The sequence below is a fragment of the Molothrus ater genome, chromosome 14, assembly GCF_012460135.2.
Source record: "Molothrus ater isolate BHLD 08-10-18 breed brown headed cowbird chromosome 14, BPBGC_Mater_1.1, whole genome shotgun sequence".
Lineage (NCBI taxonomy): Eukaryota > Metazoa > Chordata > Aves > Passeriformes > Icteridae > Molothrus > Molothrus ater.
The window spans coordinates 2,902,938-2,928,713 of NC_050491.2; positions in this window are offsets into that span (position 1 = coordinate 2,902,938).

The following is a 25,776-nucleotide window of genomic DNA, read 5'->3' on the forward strand; positions in this document are numbered from 1 at the left end:
TTCCACATGGGAAAAGCCCGGCTGGGGATGATGGACAGGAAGATGCTGCTCAGCAGGAGCACCACTGAGTTCTGAGTTATTCACTCCCCCCTCACCCTGGGGGCACCCACAGGCTGCACCACGGGGCTATTCCAGGGCAAAGCAGATTGATAACCTTCCTGGCAGGGCTGTGAATGAAAATGGGGTTTCACACCCCAGGTTTCACCTTGCCCTGTGCTGAGCTCACTGTAAAGCAGCAGAACCCAGCCCAGGTCTGCTCCTGGGGCACTGGAGGGTCCTTCAAGGGGCTGATGCTCTCTGTCTCACGTGCTTCCTCTGAAATGAGGCTGCAGAAGGAACCCCAGAGCAGGTGTTTGCTGGCAGAGCAGTGTTTGGAGGCCCCTCTCTATCCATTTTTCATTACAGTGCTTTACAGCACATTTCTGCAGGCAGCAGAGAGGAGCATCTGCTGACAAGAACCCCCATGGCCACCAGAACTGGAGAGAAGCACTGGAGCCAGGGCAGCAGCTGGGCAGAGGCACTGCCCAGAGCTGGGTGGATTTCAGTGCCTCCTCTCTCCTTGCTGAAGGGAGAAGGGAGTGGCTGTGTCTCCTCAAATCCCAGGGCACCCCAGAGCAGCAAAGGCCAGCACCAGCCAGGGCCCTGAGAGCCTGCTGCTGAATCCCCCATCTTTACAGAGATGAAAGAATTCAAAATACTCTCTGCTGGTGTTTGGCACATTCTTTTGCTCCCCTCTCCCTGCTGAATGAGCTTCATGGATTTCAGGAGGCCTGGAGGGAGAAGAAATCACCCTGACTCACAGCAGTGACCTTCAGGAGAAGCACAAGTGCCCCAGGTGGGCTCTGTGTGTGAGGAGCTGGTGCCAAGGGCACAAACTGTGTGCCACCATGGACAAAGCTGAGGGGCAAGTGCTGTTCCAGGAGGTGATGATGCTCACACTCATCATCATCATCAGTCCAATGTCACAGCCCAGGGCTGGTCAAGCCAAGGCAGAGCCACAGCCAGATGGACAGGGCTGCTTATCTGCACTACCACCACACCACCTGTGTGTCTACAGCACTGTCAAAGAGCGATAATCCTTTAATCATCTGTAAAAATGCCAGTTTTTCTTGCAGGGAGAATGACTATCAAAGGCTTCTTGCAAATTGCTTGGAAGCTGGGACAGAAAAAAAGAAAGCAAAGCCTATCTGCTCCTCAGCCACCTGCCCCAAGTTATTTTTTGCTTTCTCATGCCTGGTTTTTCTCTGGGGTGAAATGCTCAGGGCTGGTCCAGCAGCAGAAAGCAGAGCTCAGGCTCTGACAGTGCCCCCTGCTCCAAGGTGGCTCCAGCAGCAGCATCCCATGGCTGGGGAGGCTCCTGCACAGCCAGGCCACGAGGGACCTGCTGCCTGCAGGGGACCCTGAGCTCCCCTGGTCACCCAGCACAGACCCAGCACACAGCCTGGTGTCCCTCTGTTCTCCTTTATCCCACCTGGGCTGGCAGAACCCCTGTGCCAGAGGGCCTGGGGGGTCAGGGAGCAGCTGGAGCTGCTGGAGGGCAGGACAGGAGCACCTGAGCCACTCCCAAACCTGGGCTGAACCCCAGATGTTGGGAAGGATGCAAGCTTGACAAGGAAGTCTCACAATATGTGTGTTGGCAGGAAGTTTTTTAAATGTAGAGTCTGATGAAGGAATAGAAATGGAAGCAAGTTTTGATATAGAAGAAAAGAATTGCTGAGCCAGTCTGACTGGCTAACCAAGGGTGTGTTAGTTAGAGGGGTTTTTATGGCTTAGAGCAAAGGATAAACCCACCCCAAACAAGAAGATGTTTTTACCAAGCAGAAAGACAGCACAGGCAAACAAGCCAGCAAAGCTGCAAGTAGAAAAAGGTCTCAGAATTTTCCACTGCAAGAAAACTGAAAAACATCTTCTAGCTTAAACTAGATTACATTACACATTACACTAAAAGTAATGTACTAACATACATTACATGTATGTTAGTACATTACTTTTATGGTAAATAATGTACACGTAGTTTTTAGTATAAAAAGAAGTAAGTACTAATGTACTAACTAATTAGTACTAAATAATTAGTAAGTACTAATGTACTTACTAATGTACTAACTTACTTTAATGTAAGTTAGTACATTACAAAAGTAATGTACTAACTTACATTATATTACACTAAAAGTAATGTACTGACTTTGAGTGATTGGAGAACAGTAACATGAATATGGTAATTACAGTAGTTATGATAGGCTGTAGATAAAAGTTAAGGTATAGATTGGTTCTGCTGTATTAAGATGCTCAGCAAAGTATAAAATGCATTGTAACCTAAACCAAAGGGTGTCCAGGCCTGCCTGCAGCTGGAGCTGACAGCTGTGGGCACAGCTCTGTCACTCACAACCCTGGATGCTGTAACTCTTGGGTACAATAAACTGCATTTTGGAGAGCCCCTGGAGTCCCACATCCCTCGTTCAGGCTCTTACACCCCTTGGACTGAGGGAATTCACCTGAGTACAGTTCAGCTGGAGGCTCTTTCCTCACAGCTGCATCACTGCTGGGTGCTCTGCTGGCTCTAAAACCTGGCTCTGCTGCTGAGCTCTGCTTGGCACACCTTGATTTTGCATCCAGGTTTTGCCTTGCACAGACATAGGTAATGACAGTGGTGAACCCCCTCAGCTGTTTTGGTGGCCAAGCCAATGTCCTCATGCTCCTGCCTGGCTGGTTTGTCCCTGTCATGGGCTGGCAGCAGCGTTTGGTCCTTTATTTTGGGACTTACTGGCTGAAACAGCTCCTCCAGGGCCAGGTGGGACACAGGAGAGAGCTGGAGTGGCCAGGGGGCTGTAAACCCCACCAGCACAGGAGAAAAGCAGCAGTTTGGAAGCTGAATTGAAGTAAAGAATTAAAGTGGGAGTCCAAGTTTCTGCTCCTTCCCCACATTCTCCATGCCCAAGTCCCCCAGCAGCCCCAGCCTTGCCCAGCCCTGCAGCCCATTCTGCTCCCAGGCCATCCCCTGGGGATGCTCCCTCTGCAGTGGTGCTCCCAAGCAAATTGCCATGGAAACAGAGCCCAGGCACACAAAATTTGCCTCTGAGCCTGGACTGAGGGGGTCCTGCCAGGGGAGGGGCTTTGTTCATCCCTGCTGCCTCCCCCCTCTGCCCCTGGGGCTTGGAGCTCCAGAGGCAGCAGGGACAGGGCAGGGAAATCTCAGGGAAACCTCAGGGAAACCTCATCCCAGGGCTCTCTGGGCATGTTCCAGGGACTCTGAGGGTTAATGGTCCCTATTTCTGTGACCTGGCAGGAGTTTGCAGTGATTTTTAATAAAAATGTACATGTTGAACTGACTCTGGTGGGGACCAGCTGCAGGCCAGCGCTGAGGGGAGAAACTCATTAAAGTGCAGGGCCCTGAGTGCTTGGGCATCCTCAGAAACAAATCAGTCCCTGCTAATTGGCTCGGACTGCTGCATGGGCATGACTGCATTCAGAGCTGGTTCCTGGTCCCAGTTTCCCTTCCCAGTGGCACTGGTGGCTGGCTGGCACCCCCTGTCCCTGCTGTCCCTGCTGTCCCCTCTCTGCCCTGCCCCTCCCTGCTGGATGGGCCAGCCCTCACCTTGCTTGCTCCTTGTTTCCCTGGCCAGAAAACATGGAAATCTGGATACTGGCTGGGGAGCAAAGACTCTAAATTATTCTTTAGTAAATCTCAATCCCAAAATAAAGCCCAGAACCTCAGCAGGGCAGCCCCACAGAGGAGCTGCAGAGGAAAGGCAGAGCCAGGTCCCGCTTTCCCTCCACTGTAAGGTGCCCAGAAGAGGAGGCTTTCCCAAAAAGTTCCTGTTCCTTCAGGAATTTCTCTGCCTCTCCCTGGGTTTCCAGCCCCCAGCCACTTTTGGGCAAGGCTGTTCAGCTGGGTCCATTGCTGAGCAGAGCTAACTTTGCCTTCTACTCACTTAGGTATAAATAATCTTTTACTATATTAATTACTTTGCACAGAAGGATAAGACATAAATTATAACCCAATGGTTATAATTGCATGTTCTTAGCACGTGTTCTTCGTTACTAATTATCCCCCTTCTCCCAGGCAGATTAAAAAGGAGAATCATTGGATTGTGGCTGCCAGGGAGTGAGGCTGCTGAGGGAGGAGAGGGAGCCCCTTCTTGCCACCAAAGGGGTGTGAAATACTGCCACAAATACAAATATAGCCCCATCCCTCCACAAATTAAATTAGTTGGAGGTGGTGCCCGCAGCTTTCCTGTGGGACAGTGATGCCCATGGCAGCTCTGAGACCTTCCTCCCATTCCATGCCTCCCATCCTGCCTCCTTCCACTCACAGTGGAGCTTCTCCTGAGTTTCTGCCAAAAAGAAAACTGTATTGAAAGCTCTTTTATTTGTTCCTGCTAGGCCTGTGGTTTTCCAGCAAGTGCCCTTTGGGGCAGGGTGAGTGGTCACTGGCTCTGCAGAGCCTGAAAAAAAGAAAGAGACAAAAAAATGTCATTGTTGTGGCTGTGAGTGATCCCCAGCATGACCTGCCATCCGCACTTGGGTCACTGCAGGAACTGAATAATATAATGAATAATAAAATGTTCCTCACACCCTCAGCCTGGGTACAGCACTGGACATCACCTCTGGTTTTGTGTTCACCATCAGCCCCATGGCACCTTGGGGTACCCAGGGGTGGCTTTGGGTTGTGGATTCACTTCCAGATTTAATAACCCACACCTTCCAGGTCCTGCCTGTTGTTCCTGCTTAGGGAAAGGGTCTGCCATGTCATGAGGGGACACCTTGTACCTGCATTGCCAGCATGTCCTGGCTGAGGGACCTGGAGTAAAGCTGCAGAGCTCCCTGAAGCCGCACTGGGTTTGCTCTGCTACAAAATCAACCAGCATCTCACCCTTGGGACAGTTTCTCCTTGCCTCCCGCAGCAATCCTGCACACAAAGCCCCTGCTAGGAGAGCTCAGCTCTGCACAGCCCAAAGCCTTCCCCAACCCCAACCTGCAGCAGAGCCCTCAGGCTCCAGCCCCTTCCTTCCAGGCTGGCTGCCCTGCAGCCCAAATAACACTGGAAGCTTCTTTTGGACAATTTTCCAGCCTCTGGATGTCCCAAGCTGTGTTTGGTGATGAGGTTCAGGGGCAGCAGCGCTTGGCCGTGCCCTCAGCAGGGAGTGGGGACCACACTGAGCCCTGGTTTAGGGTCGCCAGCAGGGTCCCCCTAAGGGTTAGGCTGAGGTTAGAGGTTTCCAGAGGTTCCACAGTGGGGATGGGAGGCAGGGAGCAGCTGCGGGGTCAGGGTGATGCTCCTCCCGCAGCAGCGCCTGAGCCTGAGCCTCCCTCCGGGGGCTCTCCAACACCCAGCCCAGATCCCGCTTAAAAATAGCTGCAAGTGTTAATTGCAGGCACTGATGGTTCAGCAAGCTCCTGCTGAAACCTCAGCTGAACCTGGGAAGGAGCAGATAAAGCACGATCCTTTTCACAGCTTGTGGAAAAGCTCGGGTTCTTTGGGATGGGCGGGAGAGCAGCGAGCGTGTCGGCTCCGTTCTCTCCGCGGCAGGAATACAGAGTGTTCGCAAGGTTATCTCTCTCTGAATGGCAAATTTCCTCTCCTCTCATAACTCCTTTATTGCTATCAGCTTTCCTTGACAGAGTTTATTTTGGAGGATGTATTCCATCATTTATCAAACTCATCACAGAGATACTTGGACTTTCTGTATGAGGTGTGTGTGAGAGGCTGTGCCAGCCTCGCTGAGGAGCTGCCCTTGTCAGGGTGGGTGCTCATCCATCCCTCCTCACTGCAGCCCCTGCTCTTATTAGAGCCCAGAGAAATCAGTATTTGTTATTTGTCAATCCAAGAAAACATTCCAGCAGCTCACAGGATCACTCCTCTCTGTTAACAGCACATCCCTGCTCTGCCTGAGCCTGGTGTAGGAAGCTGCAGGATTTTCCCCCTCTTTTCTCTGAATTTCTGCAGGGAGGAGGAGCAGGGAAGTAGCCCCAGCTCTTTGCCCTGCACGAGAGAAACATTGCTGCAAGTGGGCTTAAAAATGATTCTATTTTACATTGCAGACTTTGAGACATGAGCAGAGCTCACACATAAAGATGTTTTTTTGTTGTGCCCTGGTGATTTCACAGGCAGAATGCTGCAGGTGAAGCTGAGATATTGTGACTGGTGTTCACAGGGTCTGAGGATGAGGTAAGAGATGAAGATCTGGCTCCATGTTTCAGAAGGCTTGATTTATTATTTTATCATATATATTACATTAAAACTATACTAAAAGAATAGAAGAAAAGTTTCTCATCAGAAGGCTGGCTAAGAATAGAATAGCAAAGAATGATAACAAAGGTTTGTGGCTTGGGCTCGCTGTCTGAGCCAGCTGACTGTGATTGGCCATTAATTAGAAACAACCACATGAGACCAATCCCAGATGCACCTGTTGCATTCCACAGCAGCAGATAACCATTGGTTACATTTTGTTCCTGAGGCCTCTCAGCTTCTCAGGAGGAAAAATCCTAAGGAAAGGATCTTTCATAGAAGATGTCTGCGACAAGAGATGAAATGAGTTCCTCCATCCTGGAGGCAGCTTCCCAGGGGAGAGCCCTGGTGCAGCAGTGGGGATGAAGGTGTGCAGAGCCAGGAACAGGGATGTTCATCCTCCTCCTCCAGTCACGAGGGGAACAAAACTCCCCAGCCACCAGGGTGGTCACAAATGCCACAGGTGCCACCCAGGGCGCTCAGTGTTCCCTCAGACACCACTTGGGAGGTGTCTCTGAGCTTCACCAAGCACATAATTGCTGTTTCAAGTAATTATGCCTTGAATTAAAATAGTTCCTGAGCAGCCTGAAACCTTCCTCTCAGTGCCTCAGCACCTCAGCAGGGATGAGCTGTGACAGGGCCAGGAGATGAAGATCCCATGGGCAGGGAAGGCTGCCTGGCTCCCAGCCCTGAGGGATTGTTCTGCCACTGCTATCACAGGCATGAACTGGCTGTGGCCAGACTGGGGAATTTCTGAGTTTTCTGAGGATTTACAATATTTTTATCATATTTTGGTTCTGGCAACCCCATCCACCCCTCCCTCCTGTGCTGCTCCCAGAGGCCACATCCAGCATCCCATCCCTTTTGTGTCTGAAATGGAAGAGCATCAGCAAATGCCTCATTTGCTGTTTTGCATATGCATCAAAAAATGACATCATTTGTCATGGTTGACAAAATTATCTTTCCTTTTCTTCCCCCTTTTTTTTAATTTGCTGGTATTTGAGGAGAAAACAAGGTAAACAGCGAGTGGTGTCCTGTGCAATGACAAACAGCTCCCAGGCAGAAACGCTGCCGTGCTGCCTGGGCTCTGAAAGAATAATAATAATAAAGAAAGACATTAGTATACCTGGATTCATTACAAGTTCAGTAAAAGCCTTCAGGAGGAGAGGAAGCTTTGTCATTTAACTTGCAGAATTGCCTAAGAAGAGGAGTTAATCAACCCATGAGTGATTTACACTCACTGAAGAGATCTTGTCAAAACGAGCCCAAATTTTATGTGTCTCTCTCCTCTGGAGAGAACAGGACATACATTTTCCACAGGCTGGTAATGTAATAAAGCACCTTTTTTCCTTGGAAATTGCAGCTGAGGTGATTTTTGCTGGCCTCAAGGCTGGCTGTGGCGATGTCCCAGCCCCATGGACACACAGGAGCTGCAGGGGCAGCCCTTGTGTCCTGCTGCCCTTGGGCTGGGGGCTCCCTGCTCGGGATGCCCCAGGGGCTCTGTGTGCTCCACTTTGGAATATTTCTGCTCCATTCCCCATCTCCACCCCTGCTGTGCCTCTGGCCATGTCCTTCCCTGCCGCAGAAACCTTTTATGAAAAACCCTTTCCTTAGGATTTTTCCTCCTGAGAAGCTGAGAGGCCTCAGGAACAAAATGTAACCAATGGTTATCTGCTGCTGTGGAATGCAACAGGTGCATCTGGGATTGGGCTCTAATTAATGGCCAATCACAGTCAGGTGGCTTGGACTCTCTGTGTGAGACAGAAGCTTTGTTATCATTCTTTGCTTTTCTATTCTTAGCCAGCCTTCTGATGAAACCTTTTCTTCTATTCTTTTAGTATCTTTTTAATGTAATATATGTCATAAAGTAATAAATCAAGCCTTCTGAAACATGGAGTCAGATCCTCATCTCTTCCCTCATCCAAGAACCCCTGTGAACACGGTCACACTTCCCTCCCTTCTGCCCGTGGTTTTGGCTCTCCTGGCTGTGCCAAACACCATCCCTGGTGTCTGCTTCCCCTTCCTGGCTGCCAGGGCTTGGTCCTGTGCCAGTGCCAGGGTGGGCAACAGGAGCTCCTACCCACAGCAAGCCTCCCCTCCACTCCTGTCTGCTTTGGGGTGCTGAAGGACAGCAAATAATTATTCCCTGCTGCTCCAGCCTAATGTGTGTCTCCATTTCCTATAATTACGTGGCCATTCTGATTTATTTATTTATTTTAAAATTGCAGCAGCAGAAGCAAGCAAGGGAGCATGGCCAGGATTGATGCCCAGGCTGCTGTAGGAAGGTCTGGCCATTTAATAACCCCTCTCATAATAAGGATCTGATAAATAAGAGCCTTTTAAGCCCCATGCAGTCCCGGGTGAGTGGCAATGGGAGCTCTTCCCAATCTGCCTTCCATTGCAGGGAGCTCCAGAGAAGGGTTCTGGGGGTGGGATCAGAGCTTTCCCCTGCCAGGTTTCATCATTCCCAAGTATTATCAGAGAATCACAGAGTAGTTTGGGCTGGAAAGAACCTTGAAACTCATCTCATTCCATCCCTCTGTGGGACACTTTCCACTATCCCAGGTTGCTCCAAGCCCTGTCCACCCTCATCCATCCACATCCTGGATGTGCTGGCCTCTGTTCATCCCCCAGTGCCTTTCTGGCAGGGCTCTGGCGCTAGCTGGGTTCATGAGGAGCTCTGGCTGTGCTTTCCAGGAGCAGTGGGACGAGGCTGATGCTGGGGAGCAGCTCCCCCTGACCCACAGCCTCACCTCCAGCCCCTCCCTCTCTGCAGCTGGGGACTTTTGCCTTGACCCCTGCTCAGGGTAGCTCCCCTGAGCACCTCCAGGTGTGCTGGAGCCTTTAGCAGCTCCTGGCTTTGATCTGGAGCTCTGAGAGGCTCCGTCAGCTATTGGGATAATTACCAATATACCCAGATGGGACCTGCCTGAGCTTGTCTGGCCCTTGGTGCTGAACCAAACAGGGGCACTGTGGTGTTTCACCCCACAGACACTTTAGGCCGGCTGGGTGTGTGGTGTTTCACCCCACAGACACTTTAGGCCGGCTGGGTGTGTGGTGTTTCACCCCACAGACACTTTTGGCTGGCTGGGTGTGAGGTGTTTCACCCCACAGACACTTTTGGCTGGCTGGGTGTGTGGTGTTTCACCCCACAGACACTTTGGGCTGGCTGGGTGTGTGGTGTTTCACCCCACAGACACTTTTGGCTGCTGGGTGTGTGGTGTTTCACCCCACAGACACTTTTGGCTGGCTGGGTGTGTGGTGTTTCACCCCACAGACACTTTTGGCTGGCTGGGTGTGTGGTGTTTCACCCCACAGACACTTTTGGCTGGCTGGGTGTGTGGTGTTTCACCCCTCAGACACTCTTTCCTGGCTGGGTGCTGCAGCTGGGCACGTGGGGACAAGTCCAGGCCTGCAGGAGCTCTGGTGGTGCTGGGATGGAGCTTCCCCCCATAACAGGGGCTGCTCCTCAGGTTTCCCTCTGTGGAGAAGCTTTAAGGCGATGGTGAAGGAAAGGAGTCGGTTCTGATGGAGGGTTTGGATCCAGAGCTTTATTCTGGCCCTCAGGCCTCTGAATGCAGCACCAGCTCCAACAGAACTCCCTGAGCCCGTGGCTGCTGCTCCTTTAACCCCGGGGAGAGGGGCAGGGAAGGGGCAGGGAGGCACCAAGCAGGGACAGGAGGGGAGGGACAAAGGGACAAAGGACACCTGGATGGCCCAATGCCCCCCAGGGGTAGAGGGCATCCTTTGAATCTGCCCAACCACTCAACACCCTTCTGGAATGCCAGGACTGACAGACAGTGCTGGGAGGGAAAGGAGAGGTGACTGACACCCCTGGGAGGGAATTACCAGGGGAGGGACCCGAGGTTCTGAGGCAAACCCTGAAATCACAGCACAGCAGTCAGCATTGCAGGGCTGCTGCAGCAGAGCTCAGGCTGCGAGGGCAGCGCCTTTCCACGGGCTCTGCTCCTCACAGAGCCCCCTGCAATTCCCCCCTTGTGCAGACAGGCTTTCTCAGGAGTGACTTCCAGTAAGCTGTGTGTGAGGGTTAATTAATTTTTAATGTTAACAACCTTTCCTTTGTGTCACATGGAGGTTGAGCAGGGCTGCAGGGGAGGCGAGCCCCGCTCCCCACAGCGCTGTGCTGGGGACGCCTTTCAGCAATTATCCCTGTGAACAGAATTTTCTCTGCTCCATACCCTACCCTGTAATCTAGAGAAAGTGACATTTTCCATGGCACAATGTGGGTTAGGCTCTCGTTCTGATGATGCTGCCTTTGCCAAGGGATTTTTTTCCCAGTGGCATATGGCACGCACTGTTACATCTGCTCCCATTTCCAAGTGATCCTTTACCCTTTGTTGAATTTTTACAAATGCTATCAGTCTAAATAATCCAGAAGGCTGCTATGGCAACAAAACGAGAATGCTGCTGCTCTCTCTTCCCTTCTTCCCCCCCTTTTTTTAACCCTGGAGTAAAAGGGAGGAGGATGTTGGCTGTGTCCTTCAGCAGTGTGGATGCTTTGGGATGGGGCTGGATCCCAATCAAACCCCACCACCCTCCCTTGTCTGCTGAATTGTCCTGCCTGCAGGAAAGAGCAGAGAAAAAACACTCTGATGACCTCTATAAAGGCTGTGTTGTGTGTGGGGATGAAACTCTCCAAGGAAAACACCATCAATCCCACGGCTGTTCCTGGTGAGGAGCTCCTCAAGGCCATTTCTCCCATCCCAAGGCCATTTCCCTCATCCTAAGGCCATGGTGGAGGTGCAAAGTCTTGCACACAAGTGTCAGAATCAGCACCTCAGAAATTCACCTGAATTAACTTAATGAGGCAGGCACAAAGGGCTGGTGGATCACTCACCAAGGGGAGCTGGGCCCAGTCCTAGAGAAGATGCAAACCATTTGGATAATTAGTAGCAGATAAACAATCCATGAACCAGCTGGGGTGAGGAACGGCTGCACACTGGGACCTGTTGCTCTCACCTGGATTTTGTTCCTTGGATGGAGGTGCTGGGATGGGCAGTGCAAGCAGAGCTGGGTTTGGGGTGTCCCCGAGGGCCTCCCAGCCATGGCTGCCATGGTCTCATCCCACACCCATCCCCATGAATCCCCCAGCAGGGATACCCCTCTGTCACAGCACACAGCCAGGACCCACCTCCACATTTCTGGGTACCCCTCTCCAGTGTGAGCTGTGGGGGTGGGACACAGGGGGGCTGGGGATGGGTGCTTCAGCACTGCTGATTATGGCTGGGAATGAGATTTGTTAGCAAACCATTCCTAATTCCTGCTGCTCCCAGGCACCAGCTGTCCCTGAGTGCTGCCAGCCCTGGCTGCCAGCTGGGGTGGCTCCAGGCCAGAGGCTCCTCCAGAGGAGCTGGGGCTGCCCCTGGATCCCTGGCAGTGCCCAAGGCCAGGCTGGAAGGGGCTTGGAGCAGCCTGGGACAATGGGAGGTGTCCCTGCCCATGGCAGGGGGTGGGACAGGATGGTCCTGAAGGTGCCTCCCAACCCAACCCATTCCAAAATTCTGTGATTCCCTCTCTGCTGCAGCTCCATCCCAGCCCAAACCATTCCATAATTCTGTGATTCCCCCTCTCCTGCAGTTCCATCCCAGCCCTGACCCACCTGAGGAGGATGGTGGGTTTGTGGGTGGGTGGGTTTGTGATCTCCTGCTGTTGGGTACTAAATGTTTCTGATCTTCTTCTGCTGCTCAGGAGAGCTCTCAGCCATAAGAAACCTGTCAGACCTCTCTGGTACAAAGGTACTAAGTTAATAAAATTTGTCCATAAAATCAGACAAAAGGCATCACAGTTTTATTAAGATCTAAACTGTGCAGTCTGTTTTATTACCATCCTTTATAAATTATCCACCCAAACCTCTGTCTTATGCAGACAGCCTGTACCCAGATTTACTGCATTCCAAAGGCTCTGAATTTCCTGGTGTAGTGCAGGGAATGGCTGTTCCAGCCCTGGCAGTGCCCAAGACCAGGCTGGACAGGGCTTGGAGCACCCTGGGACAGTGGAAAGGGGTGGAACAAGGTGATCTTTAAGGTCCCTCCAAGCACAAACCATTGTAGGATGCTGTTCAGAGAAGGGGGTTCCTCCACCAGTGGGGCTGCAGTGTGCTCCCAGGAGATGTTCCTGATCACTTCTGTCCAAGGAATCAAAGACAGGCTTAAAAAAACCCTAAAATCTCCAGGCAACACTAAAAGCCACTGTAAAGATGTTTAGAAACCTGACATTTGGCCCTGACAGCAGATCTTAGCAGGCTCTGAGTGTTTTAGATGCTGTTTTTTTCCTCTCTTTGGGGAAGAGAAAAGCTGGTATTGTGTCAGATCCCGGGCTTGCAGGTGCTGTAAGTATTTTACAACCTGTTGCAGTGATGCTGGAGGAGATTTTGCATATCCTGACCCCTTCCCATGTGGCCAGAGCCACTCCTGGACTTGCCACCATAAATGAGGAGCAGCACTAAACCCTGCTAAACCAGGCTTTGGCAGATTCCAGGGCTGGGGCAGAGGAGGAGGAATGGTCTCCCCTGCTTCCCCCCCAGCCTCCCTCCAAGCAGTTTTCAGCTGGTGGCTTGGGAATAAAAGAATCACCTTGGAAATAGCAAAGTGAGCTGGGTTTATCTTTAAAAGCAGATGCCTTTTAATAGATTTCAATTTCTTCTCCATTATTGTCTGAACCACAGCGCTGCCTGGGAAAGGGGCTGTGTGTTTTTTACCTGCTTTTGTGAAATCATACAATCACAGAATGATGGAATCACAGAATCATAAAGGGCCTTAAAGCCCCTGTTGTTCCAAGCCCCTGCCATGGGCATGTTCCACCAGACCAGGTTGCTCCAAGCCCTGCCCAGCCTAGAGCAGTCACAGTCTGGGGAAAAAGGAGGATAAACAATTTATTAATGAAACCTCATTATATGGGGCATCATTAACTTCCCTCCTCATCCTCATAACATCCTGCCCTGGGTGCAAAGAAAGGCATGAGCAGGACTGGGTGAAACCTTGGGCTGTTTAATGGAAAACAGCTGCTCTTTGGGCAGCAGAAAATGGGTTTCAGACTCAAGATACCCATTTATGGAGGTGTGTGTGTGTACATATATATAAAATAGAGATTTTTTCCTCCCTTGGATGAGTTCCAGGCCCCACTCCACTGATTCATCACCCTCAGCCTCAGAGCACTGAACAGCTCTGAGTGCCACACACGGATGTGATCTCCCAGAACAGACAGCACTTCATCACTTCTGTCATCAAAAAGCAGTTTTTCTTGAAGATTGCAGTGCAATCTAATCTCAGGCCTTCTCCCCTCCTACAAGGTGCATCTGATGGATGTAGAGGTGACAGCAGAGCTCCTGGCTGGATTGAGGTTCTGCAATCATTTCCTGCAGCGGTGTTTTGTTGGTGGGGTTTGGGGTGATCTCACACTTGGTGTGAGCTGGGAGGGACAGGGTGGGGTCCTTGGTGCCCCTCCAGGTGGGGTCACTTGGTGTCCCTTCCCAGTGACATGTTAGAGGGGGATTTGGAAACATATGGCTCTCCCAAAAGCCCCCTAAGTGTTGCTTTCACCAACGTCTCCTCTGGGGCTTTGGTCCCAAAGAAAACACAGTGCTGGACCCCAAATTCCCCAAGCTGGAGAGACGTGGGGTGGAGCCCTGTCTGATTTCCTCCATCCAAATCCTGCCTCCTTCTGCCAAACTTTCACTCATTGCCATATCCAAAAATAAAAGTGTCCTGCTGTGAACTTTGCATGAAAGGATTGAGGGCTGCTCGTCGCGTGCAGCAGCCGGGCTGGGAGCGCTGGTTCCTACAGGGACAGAGGAAATTGGACTCTCACAGCCTGGTGCAAGCTCTGGGTCACCCTGCAGCCTCTGGAGCAGCTGGGGATCCCAGCTCACCATTGCCTGACCCCCAGCCCGGGAATTCCTGAACAGCCCCTGGAGCACTCCAGTAAAAACAGGGATTGGAGCTGCCACAGCATCACAAGGACATGGGATGTCATCCTGTGTCACTGCCAATAACAAGAGAAAAAAGGCCAAAAATGCCACCCCAGAGATGCAGCACAGCTCAGGAGGCATGGCTGAAACACAGGAACAAACTAGGAAATAGTGATATCTATAAATAATATTTGTTTTTCGGAACCATCCCATTTCTGTCAATGAGGCTCAGAGGTTTGTCATTTATTGCCTCTGATTTTCCCATTTCTTAAAAAGCAGAAAGGGCAGGGAAGTGATTTCTGTCAGAGCAGTTCAGAGGAGGAAATTTACTGGAGGAATTTTTCAAAGGGGAAAGTACAAAAGGATTGATTTTCTTTTTTTTTTTTTTAAAAAAAAGCCCAGCAGTAAAAAGTAACCATAAATCAAGAAGCTTTCTAAGATTATTTTAACAACATTTGACATCAGCAAGGGTGAGCTGCTCTGTAAAAATGGGTGTCTGTGTTGTCACAACAGCTCGAGGTGGGGAGGATGGGGCTGAGGGCAGCCTGGGTATTTTGGGGAAATAGGGACACTTTTCCTGCCAGGGAGGACAAAACATTGCTTGGGAAAATGCTAATAAGAACAAAGAAGTTTATCAATGCTTTATTCTCTGAGTCTTGAGGACTTTCCTGTATTTCAGCCAAATTTCTGAGCCTGTGCAAGATGCAGCAAGTGGAAGAGAGCAGAAGTCAAACCCCAGTGGATTTATGTTGGGAAAACGATGGCAGTGGGTTGGGAATGGCCCAGAGGGGCTGTGCCAGCTCCTGGGCTGGGTCACTTCTGACCAGAGGCACTCACCAGAGCCATGGTCACCTACAAAGCAAATTTCCAACCCCTCCAGGTGCTCTGTGACCTGCAAGGGTTACCTGGGCAGTGCACAGGGGTGTGGCATTCATGTCCTCTGAAAAATCCCTTTGCCCAGGATTGTTCTCCTGGGAAGCTGAGAGGCCTCAGAGAAAAGGAAAACAATTCTGATCTCATTTGCTTCTCCTGTGTTTTGCTCCTGTGGAATGTGTTTGGAGATTGTTTACCCACAGGTGATTGTTTCATTGCATGCTGCTGTGAGTTGTTTTCACTCATTGGCCAATCAGTGCCAAGCTGTGTCAAGACTGAAGAGAGTTTTCATTATTATTTTTTATTTATTTATCTTCTTTTCTTTCATTATTATCTTTTTATTTATTATTATCACAAGTTTTCATTATTATCTTTTTGGCATTGGGTAAGTATCCTTTCTGTATTCTTTAGTATAGTTTAGTATAGTATTCTTTAATATAATACAGTATCATAAAGTAATAAATGAGCCTTCTGAGAACATGGAGTCAGATTCATCATTCCTGCCCTCATTGGGAGTCCCCACAAACACAACAGAGGGGAGGGAGAGGCTTTGCCCTGGCTGGGGGGCTCTGGGAGCTGGGCTGGGCAGAGCAGGAGCAGCAGAGATTCCAATCCCAGCACAGCCCCTGCCGCTCCCTCCCTGCAGACATCTCCTCTCCGGGAGCTGCCTGGCTCCAGGGCATTTTTAAAGTGTCATTTCTTTAAATTTTGCAGTTTAATCTAACGCCCCTGCTGCGGGGCTGATGTGCCTGTAGAGTGAAAATGCAATTCTGGCTTAAAAATAGCATCGTGGTGAAGAATTTCATTTTGGGTCCATTTTTCACCCCCGTTTCTGGGCGAGGTCTCGTTGAATCCCTCGGGAGGTGGGAGCGGGGTTGTATCTCTGTAAACAGCCCTGTGCTACAATTAATAACACCTTGTAGCTGGCTGTGCCTGTGCACAGGCTCCTTGTCAGAGTAAAGATCTGCTGGTAGATAAGATGGAGAGTTTATAAAGCAGCATAATTAATAACCTGCTACATTATCGCCTCCCCATCCTGGCTGCCAAGCCGCCACAGGCCCAAACAAGTGACAATTACCAGAGAAGATGACACAGAAACACAGCTCCAGCTCTGCTCCAGGAAGCACTGAAGTCCTTTTTGGAAGTTGTTTGGCTGTTAGGAGTGATGGGAAGGGCTCCCCTCCCCATGGAGCAGTGATGCTGGTCCTGCAGCCCCAGTGCCCATGCTGGAGCAGGGCTGGGGCTGAGGGGTGTGTGCTCCATGTGTCAGGAAGTGACATCCAGGCGAGTTATCCCAAATTTCAGCCCCCTTCAGCAGCTTGTTTCAGTCAATCCCCCTCCAGTTTCAAGCAGGAAACAAAAATGGGGTTTTTGGGGTGTTTTTCTAAGTCATGCCTTAATTTTGGGCTGCTGTTAAAAATAGAAAAGGAGGCCAGATTTCAATTCTAGGTAATTAAACCCTCAGTGAAGCACCTGAGCAGCTCCTCAGGGATGTGCACGGGGGCACTCACAAAGAGCTGGGGGGGAAAAGCCATGACACAGAACAGCAACCTTCCCCCAGGAAGGAAATCAAACACCTACAACTTGTATTTTGTTTAATTAATAACATTAATGAATATATTAGTTATTCAGGAACTGAGAGAGAAGCTGGGGAATGTTAACCTGGTTGGCTGAGAGGATTTTGGATGTGCGAGGAAGGTGGGAAGGGACAGTGTCACCCTTGGCTGTGTCCCCCAGGGGAGAGGGACACAGGAGGAGCCAGTGGCACCTCCCACCTCTGGGGGAGATGGATCCATCTTTAAATAAACGATGGGGATGGATTTTGTTTTGCCACATCCATCACTGCTCCCTTCCCTGTGAGTTGCATCCCTTGGGGGACGCTCCAAGCCTGCAGTGCCTCACCTGGCTGTCCCTGCTGGGGTCTCAGAGGGGACACTGGCAGGTTTTGGAGGTGGCTGCACACAGCCTTTCACCCCAATACACCCAGGGGCCCTGGGGATGCTGGTGTGGCAGTGAGTGGCACTGGGGAGGGTGGATTTCTCCTGAAGGATCAGTTTCCTGTGTTTGATGAGCAGGCAGGGTAGTTTCATACATCTGCTGATAATATTTAGGCTTTTAGACACTATAAAGGTTGTTTTTAGAGAAAACAGTCCATGGAGCCCAAAAATGAGCTTTCCCAGACCCCAGAATTCAGTGCTCAGAGTAACTCACCCAGTTTAACCTCATCCTTGGCAGTTTCCTCATTAAATCCTTGCAGCTCTGTGGGGCTGGGCTCACAATCTCCTCCTCACTCCCCCCACTCCTGCTGAGGATGCCAAAAGCTTTTCTAGGGCTGTAATTTGGGAATCATGTTGGTCAAGAGACTAAAAGCAACAGGATCAAATTGGCGCTGTTCTCAAGGCAGGCAGGGCTGCTGGAAAGGATGGGTGAGGGGTGAGGTGTGCCAGCCACTCCTGGGAGAGCTGCAGCCAAAATGTTGTGTCCTGCAATAGGGTTTTTTTTTTGGGGTGGTTTATAATAAATCCAGCACAGGGCACCCCGTGGCCCCTCCAGGCAGGACAGAGAGGCTGGGGGGTCTTGCCTGCTCCACCACACCTTTTCCTGACCCAAAATTGTGCCTGATTTTTATGACCCAAAGAAGAGCTGAGGTGCCTCTGTCGTGCTGATCTCCAGCTCATCGAGTAGACTATTCCCACAGGAATAGGTTTGTGCTGCATTTCTGTTGCAAATGCCAGGAAAATGGATCAAAGAGCTTTTCTCCCCAACAGATTGAGCCCTGACACTGAAAAAGGCATTTCCAGCAGCTTTAGCAGAGGGTTTGGTCCCCATCCAGCACTGCCCAGCCCCAGGGAGGGCTGAAGGCTGAGGAAGAGTGGCCATGGTCCATCAGGAGAGCATCCACATCCTCTGCTCTATCATGGTGCTGTGGCCAGCTCTGGGAAAAGTGTTTTCTGTCCAAAGAAGCATTTCATTTCAGCTGCAGGTGTGAGAGAGAGCACAGATGGGACTGCCTGCAATGCAGGGCAGCACACAGGGAGGGCAGTGAGAACTTGGTGAGGAGCAAAGTTTGATTTGGAATAAAGCCTGAATCTCTGCAGCCCTGCCTGCTGGGGAGGAGAGGGGGAATGAAGGGAAAAGCTGCTCTGACTTCATTAGGGAGGGAATAAGAAGAGGGGAGAGAGGCTCTGCACCCTGAGCCAGCTGCCCCAGGCACTGGGGCTCCATCTTCAGGAGCAGAAAACCATCAATTTGTTCATCCCACAGGCATCAAACACTCTCCTGGTTACAGACCAAAGGTGTTTCCCTTGTCACCCAATTTCCATGGCTCGGATTTTGGAAGAAGCACTGAACTTGGGAGTTGTGTACTTTGGTGATCCTTGTGGGTGCCTCCAGCTCAGGGCATTCTGTGATTCTGTGAACTTTGTGCATCCCCCAGGCCAGGCATGGCCAGACACCCAACCCTGAGGCATCCCAGCACCCTGAGTGTGTCAGAGGCACAGGGGATGCAAACCCCACAGTCCAGTGCTGACCTCCATGAGCTGTGGGAGCAGTGGAGGGACCAGGAGAGAGGGCACCGGCTCCAGGGGTGGGTGGGTGCCTCAGAATCCACACAGGGGACAAGTGCCTGGTTGAACTCTGAGGACTGGGACATCCCATTTCTGGGCTAACCCTCCTCAGGGCTGGCAGGGAGGCTCTCAGGTTTCTGTGGTTGAAATGGCTCCCCAGGGATTAGAAGTCTCTTTTTTTTTTCCCAGGAGAAGTTGAGATTGCTCAGTTCTGCTTTTCAAGGTTGTTTATTTTCTCTTATCTGTTGCATTCTTTCTCTGACCTGCTGAGATCTGTCCAGCAGGTCGGGTTGTGGCACAGTCCCTGCCCTTGGGGTGGTGTTGGCTTTTTATACTAAAAACTCCGTGTGCTTTATTTACAATAATTTTCCAATACCTCTCACCTATGTTAGACAGTTTGTCTCTACTCTAAACCAACCCAGAAGTGTCACCATCAGCAGAAGATGGAGGACAAGGAGAAGAAGGAGAAGGAGAAGAAGAAGAGAGGAAAGGAGGAGAAGGAGGAGGAGAAGAAGAAGGAGGAGAAGGACAGGACACGCCCAGATTCCTCCACCTTGCCTCTTGAGCCCCCATTCTAAATCCCCAAAATTCTACATTTTCCCCCTGTGCCAAATTCACTATCGTTCTACTCAAACTCTTGTGGCTTGTAACTCCTCACACAAAGCTGGTGATTTTTTCCATGGGTGATAATCAAAGGCACAGGTTGACTCTGTGCCAAGGTCTCTGAGCCCCCTGCCAGGGTCTCCAATCACCCAGGGCAGCCAGAGCAATGTCCTGGGTGGCACCAGGCTCATCTCAGAGCAAGCAAATCCCAGGTCATGGAACCCTTTAACATTTCTCTTTGGGAGGAGAGTGTGTGTCCATCTCCCTTGGCAGTGCCAGCCAAGAGTCACAGCTCTGCTCCTCAGTGCAGAGGAGCAGCAAGGGAGAAATTCTGCTCTGTGCTTAAATACAGGGGAGGGAGAGATGGAAACATCCAGGAGGAGAAAACACAACACGCTTATCACTCAGCAATTATTGGCAAGACTAATTTGCCCCTGAATGCTGCAATAAAGTGATTCCCAGAATAGTGCAGCTGCATGAGTACCAGGAAAAAAATGATTAAATCTTATATATGTGTGTGTATGTGAGTGCAATGTTAAACAGTGCTGAAGTAGGAAGGTCAGACACTTGGAAATCTTGAAAAAGCACCTTTGGGCCCCAGCTTTGCTGCTGTCCTCAGGGGGGGAATAGAACCCAGCTCCAAACACACCTGACACTGCTGCTGGATCTCTGAGGGCCTTGCAGACTTCAGCACATCAATCTCAGAAATTCTCTCTCAAAGCCAGGTGGGTATTTCCTGCTCTCCCAGCACAGGCAAGGTGATGAGCATATCACTTGTTACAAGCCCCTGGCCTCATTTTCTACAAGTTGCCAAGTGGCCACAGGGTTGAGGTTTCCACAGGAAAATCTGTCATTTCATACATGTTTACCAGTAAAAGACAGAAACTGGTGAGAGATGCCTTGCAGACATTTCTCCTGCCAAACAGATTAAAATAGTACTGGGGGGAAAACAACAAAAAAAGACAAGAAAATCTTTTGCTGTTCTTCTCTGAACAGTTTAATCTTAGCAGCAGTGCATTCCATGCCCTGGGCTGCTTTTGTGTACCTGAGCTCTTCTGCTTCCCTCCTGACCTTGTGGGTTTGATGGCTCTCCTCAGATCCCTCTTCTTGTGTAGTGCTGCTGCTAAGGGAAGGGCTGTGCCAGATATTAGTACTTAGATACTGTTCATTCCTGGAAAAAATACATCTCCTCCACCAGGAGAATCCACAGCAGGGCTGGGATGGACAGGGCTGGATGGGCTGGAGACCTCCATCAGAGCCTGAGCTGGTTTGATGCTTTGACAGCTTGGTTTCAGCTTTGGCCTCTTCAGAGCAGAGGCAGTTTGGGCTGCCAGTCCCCAAAGCCAGGTAAGAAACTTTGCTTTGGGAGTCCTGATCTGTGTTTAGAGCTCAGGGCTCATTGAGTGTTACACCCCATGGTCTGCACCCCACTGAGCTGCTCCCAGGGCTGGAGCCCCTCTGCTCTGGGGTGCCCACCTGGAGAGGAGAAGGCTCCAGGGAGAGCTCAGAGCCCCTTCCAGAGCCTGAAGGGGCTCCAGGAGAGCTGGAGAGGGACTGGGCACAAGGGATGGAGGGACAGGACAAGCAGGAATGGAAAAGGGCAGATTTAGATTAGGTTTTAAGAAGAAATTCTCCCCTGCGAGGGTGGGCAGGCCCTGGCACAGGTGCCCAGAGCAGCTGTGGCTGCCCCTGGATCCCTGGCAGTGCCCAAGGCCAGGCTGGGCAGGGCTTGGAGCAGCCTGGGGTGGTGGAAGGTCCCTGCCATGGTAGGAGGATGAAATGGGATGATCTTGAAGGTCCATTCCAGCCCAAACCATTCCATGATTCCACAGGTAAAGGAGAAGTTCCAGGAGGAGCTGTGGGCACAGTGTGGCTCAGGGATCAACTCAGCACCTTCAAATGCCAACAGGAATTTTATCTTCATTTTGAATGTATTCAAACCTGAGACCCTTTTGAAGCTTTTTCATTACAAGATTAGGTTCTGAATTTGCCCTGGCAGCCCTTTGGGGGGATGCTTCCAGCACGTGGCAGGCTGAGAGAAACAAGAAGTCTCACAGTGATTGATGGAAATACAGAAATATTTGCAAACATTAACAGCACTGGAACCTCCTCAGAGCAAGGGTCCAAGTCAGTCACTTAATTGGCAGCAGCTTATCAGGAGGGTCTCAATTAAAACTGGGTTGGTAACCCTGCCCTGAGCCTCCACTTCTCGACACAAAAGTTGGGTTTTCCAATAGGATTTCCGGCAGAGTTTCTGTCTGTGAGTCAAAGAAACCATCACAGAAACCCCTGGGACTGGCAGTGCCTGGGCTTGGCTGGGAGCAAAGGGCTTGGGGTGGCCCTGCTGCCTTCTCAGTGTCACCCTGAAGAGTCCTGAAGGAAACCAGAGGTCTCTGAAACCTCTCCTGCCACTCAGCAGAGAAACTCCTCCTTCAGTTCAGTGCAGGAGCCCAGGACAGAGCTGAGGCACTGACAGAGCTGGGCAGGGCAAAATCCCCTGTGGGCCTGAGGAGGATATTCCCTCACTGCCCCCCTGCAGCAGCCATGGGCCAGCTGGCATGGAATAAAATCCAGACTGGAAAGATGGAGAGGTTATGGAGACTGAGAGAAGAGAGGGAGCTGAGCTCTGCCCCTCTGACCCCTGCTGGAGTCCAGCCTTGGGGAGCAGGGAACAAGAAGCCTGAAAACCAGACCTTGAATTAATATTGAATATTTTCAAAGGTGAAAGGCAAAAAGGTTCAGCTCAAACCTGTTGGACAGTTGTAGTTTAAAGCAACAGAGCTGCCCTTCACAGCAGGAACAGACAATCTGGGATCTGAGCTGGGACCTGTAGGAAAGGCACAAGGGATGGCCATGAGGTTTAAATTGAGAAGAGAAAAATCAGATGGCTGATTTTGTTTAAAAATAAAGATTCCTAAGTTGCATTTCCCAAGCAGTTTGACAGCAGCTGGATTCAGAGCTGGTTTGGGCTGGCTTTTCTTCATCATTTATTTCAGTATCTTTATGAAGATGCCTCTGAAATGAGATCTGGGGCCATCCAGGTGACTCACCCAGTTGGAAAGTGCAGCTGGGACGTTCCTCTGGCTCAGCTCCAGGGGCTTCCAGGTGCCTTGGGTCCCCTCTGGGTCACCAGAACTGATGCCTTGAGAAGGCTGATGTAGAACAGAGGCTGGACAGAACTAAAGAATAAAGTAGGAATTTATTAAAAGGCCTCAATGGATGCACCTTGGGCAGCACAAGAGCCCAGCCAGGGCTGCACCCAAGATGAACCAAAATGGTCACAAAATCCCCACCTGGTCACGGGGTCTCTCACTTTGATCAGTTCTGCTCCATTTGCATCTTGCAGTTCATTGTCCCATTCCAGCTTCAGCCCATCCAGTCCCATCCTTGTTTTTCTCTCTCAGCCCACGGTGTTTGTGCTCTTGGGCTGAGATTTGGATCATTTGTCCTTGGTGCCCAGCTGGAGCAGGAATTGTTTTGTCTCCCTGCTCTGTGCAGAGAGCTCAGCATCCCCTCATACGAAGCCCAGACCCACACACTAAAGCAGCACAGAATGTGAAAAATAGAAAATCTCAAACCTGAGGCATCAATAGAAGTTAATTTTATACACAAGGTGGCCTCTAAAAGAGGCTGAGTGTAAAGATGGGCAGGAAATACAGGGACATTTTATGCTAAATGTGCTCCAAATGAAAATCTGCCCCTTGCAGGGGGACATGGACCCCTCAGGCTCCCCAGGCCTGGCAGGGGATGCTGCTGAGCTGGGGGTGACTTCCTGGACCACAGCACAGCCTCTAAATCACTCTGGTTATTTACTGGCTGAGGAGATATTAATAACCATTCCCCTCATGGTCAAATCAATCTGAGTGCTCGAGTCAATCAGGAATAACAGTGTGCTCCATCTCCTCCCTGGGCACTTTTCAGCCTCTCTACAGTAGCTGTAAAATCAGGTTTTATGATCTCCCCTTGATGAAATAATGAAATTAAATCCCTGATGGACGGTATACCAGGCACTACAATTCATGGGTGGAACAAGGGCGTGTGTTTGGACAGCTCAGGACAGCAGGCAGGGTTTTTTATAGAGTTTGGGGTTTTTTTTGCTACTGTGCTTTATTTCATTCCACAACCTTCACATTATATCCAGCATTAATTCATGGGCCATCATTTGAAGCTTAGAATGCAAAACCAGCAGTGTGCAGGGGGTGAGTGTTTTATGTGTGTGCACAATTACTTTGCTGAATGTTTTATTCACTTTCAAGTGCCTCTTTTTCACATAGCCTAATGTTTTAAATAACATTTTTATCAGAGTGTTTAGGATTTAAGTAGGTATCCTCCTCTGAAAGATGCTTTCTGGGGAGCTTTGGCATTAAAAAAATTAAAGCAGAATAGCTGAGGCTTAACTCTCCAAGCTCTTTAACATGTGCTATGTGACTTGGATACTAAATTTGAGGCTCTCTGTGCCCTTTTTGATCCTATAACTGAAGTAGCTGGAAGAATTTGGATGAATTGGGGCAGTAATAGATTGTGGGATCTCTCAAGCTGACATTTCCCCACAGCAGAGCAGCATGGTTGATGGGAGGCAGTGCACAACAGAGGCAGTACAAGACCAGTTGGCACCAAGATAACATTTCAAGCAAGAAAAATGAAGTTGTTTCAGTTCTAAAGGCAGCAAATTACCTGGCTGGTTGCTGTGTGTGACAACCAGCATCTGAAACACCATCATGCAGCAGGATTTTTTGGCTGATGCCTTTACTTTTTCAAACTGCTCATTGCTTGCTCAACCATTTGTACCTTCTCCTTTTTCACAGAGATACTTCCATTATTTGCTCATCACAGAGTGTTCATGTTTATACACACTCTTATAAACCTGCCCTGAGCAGAGAGAACTTGCAAAAGCCACAAATCCTCCAATCCCTCATGCAGGGGCAGAGGGACCTGCAGGATGAGCCCTCTGCTGGTCCCTTGGGGCTGTGGCTGCCGTGTCTGCCTCCTGCTCCCTCTTTTTTGGGCCAGATTTTGCCTCCTTTGTGCCATGAGACATCACAGTGGGGCTCTGCACATCCCACCTGGGGCTACCACAGCCCTCAGGCTCTGCTCATCCCACCTGAGGTTCTGCCATCACTCTGGAGCTCTGGGCATCCCATCCTGGGCTGGGATTCTGTCATTTCTGGGGGTTCTTCATGTCCCACCTGGGGCTGCCATCGCCCTGGGGCTCTGCATTGTCCCACCTCACATCCCACCTGAGGTTCTGCACATCCCAACTGGATTCTGCTCATCCCACCTGAGGTTCTGCTCATCCCACCTGAGGTTCTGCACATCCCACCTGGATTCTGCTCATCCCACCTGAGGTTCTGCACATCCCACCTGGGTTCTGCACATCTCATCTGGGTTCTGCCATCTGGAGCTCTGGGCATCCCATCCTGGGCTGGGATTCTGTCGTTTTTGGGGGATTCTGCACATCCCACCTGGAGCTGCCTTTGCTTCAGAGTTCTTCATGTCCCACCTGGGGCTGCCATTGCCCTGGGGCTCTGCATTGTCCCACCTCACATCCCACCTGAGGTTCTGCACATCCCACCTGAGGTTCTGCACATCCCAACTGGATTCTGCACATCCCACCTGAGGTTCTGCTCATCCTGCCTGGGGCTCTGCACATCCCACCTGTGTTCTGCACATCCAAACCTGAGGTTTTGCACATCCCAGCTGGGCTGAGTTCATCCCACCTGGGTTCTGCCATCATTGTTCTGGGCATCCTACTTGGGGCTGTCAGTTTTCTGAGATTCTGCACATCCTACCTGGGCTCTGCTCATCCCATCTGGGGCTCTGTCACCACTCTGGGGCTCAGCACATCCCACCTGGAGCTGCCTTTGCTTCAGAGTTCTTCATGTCCCACCTGGGGCTGCCATGCCCCTGGGGCTCCACACATCCCCCTGAGGTTTTGCTCATCCCACCTGAGTTTCTGCTCATCCCACCTGGGCTCTGCACATCCAAACCTGATGTTTTGCACATCCCACCTGGGTTCTGCACATCCCACCTGAGGTTCTGCTCATCCCACCTGGGTTCTGCATGTCCCACCTGAGGTTCTGCTCATCCCACCTGGGCTCTGCATGTCCCACCTGTGATTCTGCTCATCCCACCTGGGTTCTGCTCATCCTACCTGAGGTTCTGCTCATCCCACCTGGGCTCTGCATGTCCCACCTGTGGTTCTGTCCCCTCTCTGGGGCTCAGCACATCCCAGCCAGGGCCGCCCCAGCTCTGATTTCCCGAGTGAGGCCAGGCAGCGCTGTCACACTGCCGGGCTCATTAAATTAACCCTTAAAGCGCCATCCCAGCGCCCAGGAGCAGCAGCCGGGGGCCAAGGCAGCCTCTGCTGGCTCCATTAAACACTAACGAGCAATGGGTAATGAAGCGTGCTGGCAGTGATAAATCCTGCCATCAGCGCCTGCCTTCGGGACATCCCTGCTGCCGGGACCCTCTCCCAGCCACCCTTCCCCAGGAATTAAGTGGTGACTGAGCCGTGCCAGGTGTGAAAAATGTGTATTTTATGATTGGCTTTTCGCAAATATTCAAATGAATATTATATGTGT